Here is an 8,882-nt window from a genome sequence, read left to right on the forward strand (position 1 = left end):
AGTGTTTTTCTTTTAATAATGAACAATAGTTTCAATCTTAAATATTCTTTTTGTTGAACTTACTTAATTTTGTTTTAAAACTGCAATTGCATCAATTTTCGGTTTGATGTTCCACTGTTTGAAAAATGAGTCGACGCTGATTTCTCTTCTTCATTAGTAAGTTGCAAATTAAAATAATTTGCAAATTTAACTGCTCGCTCAGCACAATCATTTACTATCTTCAATGCAGACACTACTTCCTTGGATTGTGTTTAAGCATTTCTTTCAGTCCAGGTATGAACATCAGCTTACAAAAAAAATAGTATAATGTTTTATTACAGTAAACAGGTTCCTAGTCTATTCTGTAACAAAATGTATCAATGGTTCATTCTGAAAAGATTTGATAGCTTTGACTTCTAGACTTTGAAAAACCTTTTCAGATTTCGGTCTCTGTAAAGCTTTAGCCATGGCAGTCTTTCCCTTCAATGCAGACACTACTTCCCTAGCTTGGGTGTAATCATTTTTTTTCAGTCTAGGTATGAGTTTCAGCTTGTAAAAAATTAGTACAGTTTCATTACAGTAAGATATTCAGAGTCTGTTCAATAACAAAATCTGATAATGGTTTATTTAGAAAAGATTTAATATTTTTGTCTTCTGAAAAACGTTTTAGATTTTTGTCGCTGTAAAGCTTTAACATGGGCAGCATTTTCCTACGGAGACACAAGATCTGAAAAAAAAAAAAGCTATTCAAATTGAATCTTCACTTAGATACCAAAGTTGTACTTTTAAGTGCTATAAGAGCACTATCCGTTTCTTGATTTAGTTCTAGTATTTGTAAAAGATGCAAGTCATTATATGGTGCATTCAGCCTCATTTTTAGATTCTTGTCATGAGCAAACTTATTCTTTTTAATGCCTGGATTTCATATGATGTTAGCTTGAATTTCTTGCGAAAGCACACAATCTGCAAGCAATATATGTCTTTCACCATCCATCTGATAGCACCAGGTGAACTCAACATAACTACAAGGAACTTGATCAGCATCACCAAGAGCAATCAGTGATAGTTCCAAAAAATTCTAAATAATCACGGAAGTTAGATTTCCTCTTTTAGTAGTTGCCTAAATAACAGTACAACATCATTTTGATTATTCTATAACCACTGCTTTTCTTTCTCTTATAAAACATAACCAGGAGCATGTTATTAATTTTCGAGTTGAACCGAGCCATTGCTTCGGTCACTCGGCTGGTCTGTGCTAATTCTACATTAGCTACCAGTTTGTTTGGCTCTCTTGGCTTCCATAAGAGGTTTTCCATCTCCAGCTCAGTCACTTTCCTATGCCGGGCTGATGAGTGCTAATAAGCACGAAACTGCAGTCCTCGGCTGGAAATGACTGAGCTGGCGCTGTATTTAATGTAAGCTTTAGTTTTTGTACAAATCGCTAACGTTCAATTTTAACTTTAGAACTACAATAAGTCAATTACAAAATGGCAGTGTTATATAATGATATATATTGATCGTATTTTATAAGATGGTTTTATATAGATTTTATATAAAACCTTTATAAGATGGCAGTCAAAATTAAGAGGTTCAGGGTTTTGAAAACACTAAGTCAACCGGAACTGATTGCTTTTATTGTAAAAACCATCATGTTTAACACTTTATTATGCTTAAGATGAATAAACTAATGAAAAACAAAAACATTTTTCTGTTTAATATTTTTTACATCACGCAGATTTTGTATGAAAAAAAGAGCGCAAAAAAAAAAAAAAAAATTATTTTGGATGTTCATGAGAGGTTTGTTAATTTTAAAATATTTGGTTAAAATTTTCACCACACCTTTAAAATGTCATTTGGCACAAGTTTAGTTGGTTTGCATATTGATTTTCAAAAAAAAAAAAAATTTTTTTTGGGATGGTCTAACATACATATATATATTTTTTAAATTCATATTACACACATGGACAGGAGGACCCAAACTAAAATTTTGAAGAGGGTAAACATTCTCAATTTACAGAACACAATTCCAATTTTATCAAATGATAAAATATGTTATCATCCATGCATAACATGCAATGAGAAAGAATCATTAAAAATAATTTAAAAACTTTAAAAAAAAATCAATTTGAATTTTGTCATCTTGAATTTAAATTACGTTTTTCTCAATCACGAGTGTGTGTATGTAGGCCTGTGTTTGTGTGTGTGTGTGGGGGGGGGTATTGCATGTGTGTTTGTGTCTGTATGCAGGCATGAATGTGTAGGTAGTTGTGTGTATGTGTAGGTGTATTCTGCCGTGTGCAGGTAAACGGCAGTATCTGCAGAAATGAGTTTGAGATATTTGAAGAAATGCGTTTTGGATTCAATACTAACAATAGGGAAGTGCTGGAATTAGACGTCTTTTTAGCGCCTTTTTTTTCAGCGGAAACCAAATAAGCAAGCTTGTACAATAAAGATAGCTTACAATAAATGACAAAAATGCAAAAAAATGAAAAATTTGCAGTTATTGCCCTTTACCTGCACACGGCAGTATTTATGTGTGTGTGTATGTGTTTGTGCATGTGTGTGTATTGGTTGTGTGTATGTGCATGTGTGTGTATTGGTTGTGTGTATATGTGTGTGCAGTTGTATGCGTGTGTGTATGTAGGATATGGACGCAACCTGGAGACGGTTTTCGCTGGAGGAGAAGCATCGTGAGGATCCAGTTAACGGGTGGTGCTGGCGCGAAAATAATATGATAGTACATCAAAAGTCAAATAAAAGCAATAAGCAATCGTGATTGCTCAAAAAAAAAAAAAAAAAAAAAAAAACTCTCAATGTTGCAATATTGTCTCCAGATTAACCAAATCATTAGTAAAATTTGTCAAAAAAGAACCTTTTTGAGAAAGTCTCAGTAACCTCCCATCAGAGCGCTCCTGTAAACAGATGGCTGACAAAACGTAAAATTCAATAAAATAAAGGAAAATCTTGATAAGTATGAATTAATTAATCATACTTATCAAAAATAAAATTGTTCTTCTTACAAATGATGTTAAAAGCAAAAAAACCTTCTTCAAACCAAAAAAAAAAAAAAAAAAAGAATTTGATGCTGCTTTAATGATAGAGCATGAGGCTCAATGATGGGCAATCTCACAAGAAATATAACAAATTTTTGAGTTATACATTTTTCTTTAAAATTGTGTTGTTTTAATGATTAGAGCTTCATAAAAGTAAATACACATCTAGTTTGTTATAGTTGTTGAATGTGGCTAAAATATATATAATGAAAATATAGTGTTCAAAAAGTAGTAAGAGGATCTGTAAAACTTTTTCCAGGAAAGGTAAAATTCACAATGGCCACACAACAGGGGCAAGTGACAATTCAAATTTCTTGAAGCCTGGACATAAGTATTTGGGATAATTGGTTCCATACTCTATAAATTTAAAATTATACTTATTGTAAAAGCTATCTTGTTAGGATTCCTAAGGGAGAGGGATTCTTTTTAGTGTTAAGTTCAATGCTGGAGTTATCCCTTATTTAAATTTTTTGAGACTACATAAAAAAAAAAAATAATTGAAACTAGAAATTGTTATTTTCTTCTTTTGAATTCCCGGGTTTGTAAGGCTTGTAGAACACAAAGCAATTTTAAGTAAAACCTAATTTTTTTACCTAATTCTCATTTGTTTTTCATTTACTTTAATTAATATTAAACATTTGTTTATCTTTTTAATTTTTAAGAATGTCTTTCTTGCTATCAGAATTTGATGTCTAGTTTTTCACTATATGTTTAAGTATGTTCATCTTTACCATTTTCCTTCAAAAATTTGCTTACTTATGAAAAAGGTATTAATAGCATTTTGATGAAATATTTCAACTTTGTTCAGAAAAACAATATTTTCAGGTATATTACCTCTGTTCAGAAAATGGAAAAGCCTTTTAATGCACTTACAGCAGTTTAAGTCAGGGCTTGCGTCTCATGTATGCAGGAATTTTTTTTCTGAAATACAGTTAAATAATATAACAGCAAATAATGAAGTTGTAGAATTCATCTTAATAGTTTGCTCAGTAGCATATTTACCATGTAATAATCGCAAGGTGACTTTAGGGTAGGAAATAAAACCCTTCAAGGGATTAAAAACAACATGTAACAAATGACGATATACAAACGTGCCCGCCCCCAAACATGTAAATCTGACAGTTTGCTTAGAGAAAAATGCTTTTAAGTAAAAGAATACCAACATGTGAATGTTGTAAATAAACCCTAACGTGGGAGTAAAAATGTATCTTGAGCTACAAAAACTAACTTTTAGGATCTGCACCAGCATGATCAGTTAGTTAGCTGGAGCAGAAAAAAATAAAATAACAAATAAATAAATACAATAAATTTCCCCTTACTCTCCAGGTTATAAAATACTTATGGAATCTAAAATTGCTCCTTAAATTAATACCTCTATTTTCATTTCTGCCATTAACTAATCTTTTGAACGCTAAGTTCATTTAAATCTGAGTCTACTTAAGCACATGATTTTTTATGAATTTTAGAACTAGTTTACAGCTCTTTAAAAATAACAAAAGAATTATTTTTAACATTTACTTCACATTTTTTCTTCTGAAGAATAAGAATAACAATACAAACTGGAGACCAAAGGCGTGCAAAGGACATGATGGGCGGGGAGGGGGGGGGGGAGAAGGGACACCTGTTGGCCCGGGCCCGAACCTCAAAGGGATCTAATCTTTTTAAAACTAGGGGTGAAATATAGGGGAAAACAATATGGAGTTATATATGAGTATAATGGAGACATTTTATGACGGGCCCCAAAATTTCTGTGCACGCCCCTGCTAGAGGCACACATTGTAAAAAAAAAAGTACTAGTTTTTTATAGCTGTCATAATGGTTTCAACCCAGACATTCAAAGTTGTTCAGTTTCACCCATATTTTTTACTTCTAAAAAAGAATAAAGCAAAATAATCAATGTTCAGGGTGGACCATAAAGAATGACTACAGTTTTTTTTTTTTTGCTCAAAAGTTGTCAATAAGATAATGCCACTGAATTATTTCAATCATGTTTGACTTAGTGCAAACTATTTACATACATAGAGAGAAACTTATGTAAACTGTAAATGGTTTTGATAAATTACTTTCTCTTTCAAAATAAAATCAATATATGATTCAAAATTACAACGTAAATAAAGTACATTGTTAACAAAAACTAATTTTTGCGTCACTTATGATACACTCCTTTCAAATTAAATTCTAGTGCACAGCATTTTGACCTTCTTCAGGTGAAAAAAAATCAAAGCAATAAAGCAACTCTAAATTTAGAAAACTATGGGAGCACTGGAAGAATAGGAACTGCACACATTGAGGGCGAAATATTTCCCCAAAAAATTATAATAAATGAAGCAAGATGTAATGAAACTATGAACAATCTTTATACATTTCCAGCGTTATCATTTTAAAATTTTACAAAAACACATAACAGTAACTTTGGATAAAATAAACGGTGTGAAAACATTCATCACATAAGTGAAAAATGTAAAATGTAAGCACATGAAATAAACAAAGCTCATCTAAACTAAAAGTAAAGTAGTGCCTACATTTTCAATTTCCCTTAAGCAACATGAGGTAAAACCAAAGAAAATATCCGATAGTTGGGGATAATAATAATTGGGGGGAAACGTATATTTTTTTAACGTTAATTACATTCAGATTCAAATAATAACGATAACAACTTTTAAACTAGGAAGGAAACAAACAACAAAAAGAAACCCAAGCAAATTACTACTACTACTTCTACTAGGGCTGCTTTCGGAAACGATCTACCGGTTACACCGCGTGGTTAGTCCGGTGTGGTTATGACGTATTTGGAATTTCTCTAGGAATTCCGGTAGAACAGCTGTGTTTCCGAACGCTCATGGTTAAACCGCGGTAGTTCTAGTTCAGCAGCAAACGACACTCCAATCAACGCGTAATTTTCATGATAGGCAAGTCACGTGCGTTACGATCAAAACATGAAACACGACCGGATTGGCCAACACAGACTTTGTGACGTTTGTGATCTCGCTAACCGCTTCCAGACAGCGGTGCCACAGGTTGCTACCAAGTCGACCGCCAGAAAACAACCGCAGTGTTTCCGAACGCGGTTAAGTGACGTCACCGGTTCCACCGCAAGTGTTTCCGAACGCTTGCGGTTGCACCGAGGCGACCGATCCGCGTTTCCGAATGCACCCTAAATGTTTGGTTGCCACTCCAAGTTTTATTTTAATTTAGGTCGTGTTCGAAATTATACACCGTTTTTTTCGGGCGTTGATCACATGATGGCTGACGACGTTCCTGCTGGTTTGTGTCTGTAGAATGTTTCCATACATATATGCGATCGGTAACGGATCGGTTTTCTTTTAGCACTTTTTTCAATACTCTTTCCCTACCTAATTTTATCTTGAGTTTGTATTAACCCTAAGCATGCTCAGAATTTTAGCGAAATCCAGAGATAAATAAATGCAACAGTTTTTTTTGACGGTATAAAGAATTTGTTAACATTCATCCGAAATCAAAATACCCGTCCGCCACAGCCACAAGCAAATATTAAACGAACCATTGCATTAACGTGGGTAAGATCAGTTTCAGTTCTTCAGCGTCCAGTATTTCTTTGCGCAAATCGCTTCTTTTTATGTACGAAAAATGCTGTTTCGAAAGTTCTTCACTTAGTAATGTTCTAGGAAAAAAATAAATCATTTATTCGGTATAACATGCTTTTTTCCCCAATGTATTTCCATATTGCAAACCTCTTGATTTCTCATCAAAAAAATCCATGAAACTTACTTTTTTTTTCATCAGTGGCTGCTCTAGAAGGGGGCATCACTCCCCCCCCCCCTCCGAGAGCGTCGTAAGATTTTCAAAAACGAGAGCTAGGGCTTGCGGTCTATTAAAAATCTATTAACTATGCCATCAGTTTTTGCACAGGAGCAGTTTATTTATTTATTCATTTTCGGTTCAGTCAGATAAAACTTCTCCAGACAGAAAATTAATTGTTCTTTATTTGCTTTCAAAACTAATATTTCGTTAGAAAAAGCACCAAACACGCAATAAAAGCCTGAGTGTCAAGCACCCTGAGTGTCAGGCTAACTTTGGGCTAGATTAATAATTCATTTTAAAGGTTTTAATAAATATTATTTCTTAATTTCGAGTAACTACTCAACAGGGTAGATCGGGGCACATTTGCGCATTGGGCACGTTTATGCAGTACCCTTCTCCCAAAACGAGTTATAACTGGAGAGCCAACAATGGTACCAGATTGATGCTGCTCCCCAACAAATATTCTCACAAGTTTTTGAGCATCAGCAGAGCTTTGGCTTAGCATGCGGATAGAAAAATCTGTTTTCTACCAAGTCGAGTAAATGTTGTATTGAACATTTTGAAGCTTATTGTGAATAAATAATACTTAGTTAAAAACAAGTAAATATATAAAAATGAGCAGACATTTTTAATTTTTTGTGAATTGTATTTGTGTGGACAGAAAAGTTTTAGAATTTTGTTGCACCTAAAAATTAAATTAAAACTTGCTGACGGGGCACATTTACGCACGTTTTTAATGTGTCTTACTACTCTGTCCTTACTTTTAAACGAGCCTCGGACGCTTTTTTCGCTCTGTATTGTTTCAAACCTTTAGTATTTTCAGGTTATTTAATTTTAAAAATAACCATTCATTTTAAATTAAGTAAAAGATTGTTCAGCTTTAACTTTATTATATGTTGAAATAATGAAAGGGCTTATCAATAATCCAAGTATTTTTCCCAGTAAGCCTTCCACATCATCACATATGGACTACCTCAACTGAGACCATTTGAAAAAGTAGGACCAAAGCTTAAGAACCAGGAAAGGAAAAAAAAAACCTACACAATCCTAACCCACCTCAAAATCCTAACTGAAGCCCTTAGACAAGAGCAGTTAGAAGCTACAAAGAAAAGGAACAAAGTGGGCAGAACAAAACAAAAAGGAGAAATTATTTTAAAATTTACAAGTTTCTATTGAAGCAAAAATAGAAGGTATCAAAGAAAAAAGTATGAAACCGAAACCTGCGACAGGGAAAAGTTGGTACACTCTATAAAAAGGAAATTAGTGAACCATTTTTTTTTCAAAGTGGAGAATTGCGCTTGCATCTATTGTTCGAAAGAACACAACCAATCGAAAAAAGGACAAGACAAGGTTCACCGTCTCAGATGTCAAAACGCAGTCCCATGACAAGTATACGAAATGAAATACTTTATTTTTGTTAGTAAAAATGTAACAGTAATGAAGAAGATGACTAAATAGTTTGTTTTTAATTGGTGATAAGTCCTATGATTTTAGTTTAGCCTATAAAATGATCTTTAATTAAATTTTTTTTCTTATTTTTAAAGTGTTTTAAGTGAAATAAAATATTTAAATTTGGTTAAATATCTATTTCACTTACTATTTGGTATCATTTTTAATGTGCGTGAACGTGTCCCACTTGATGCGTAAACTTGCACCGTGTTCGGAGCAAGTTTACGCAATCAACTTGGACTCAAAAAAAAAAAAAAAAAAAAAAATTTTGAATTCTGAGATTTGGAATTCAAATTATGTTTTCCGTAATCACGAGTTTCAGTAGGACTCTACTCATTGGAGTTATTGTTGCTAGAAACGGCTTCTGTCCCCTCAAGCTTGCCCCTCCTCCTAGGTGGTTACATATGTGTGTGTAGGCGTGCGTGCGTGGGTGCATGTGTAAGTTAGGATTGTGTGTGTGCGTAGACCCGCGTGTTTGCACGTACGCGTGAGTGTATGTATGTAAAGGCGGGTGGATGTTTGTCAGCGTGTATGTGTGTGTAAAGGTCACGCAAGTGTGTGAGTGTGTATGAGCGCGCGTGTGTGTACGACATGCACACCACCGGATTCCGGGGGACAGTG

The sequence above is a fragment of the Uloborus diversus genome, chromosome 5 (assembly GCF_026930045.1).
Source record: "Uloborus diversus isolate 005 chromosome 5, Udiv.v.3.1, whole genome shotgun sequence".
Classification (NCBI taxonomy): Eukaryota; Metazoa; Arthropoda; class Arachnida; order Araneae; family Uloboridae; genus Uloborus; species Uloborus diversus.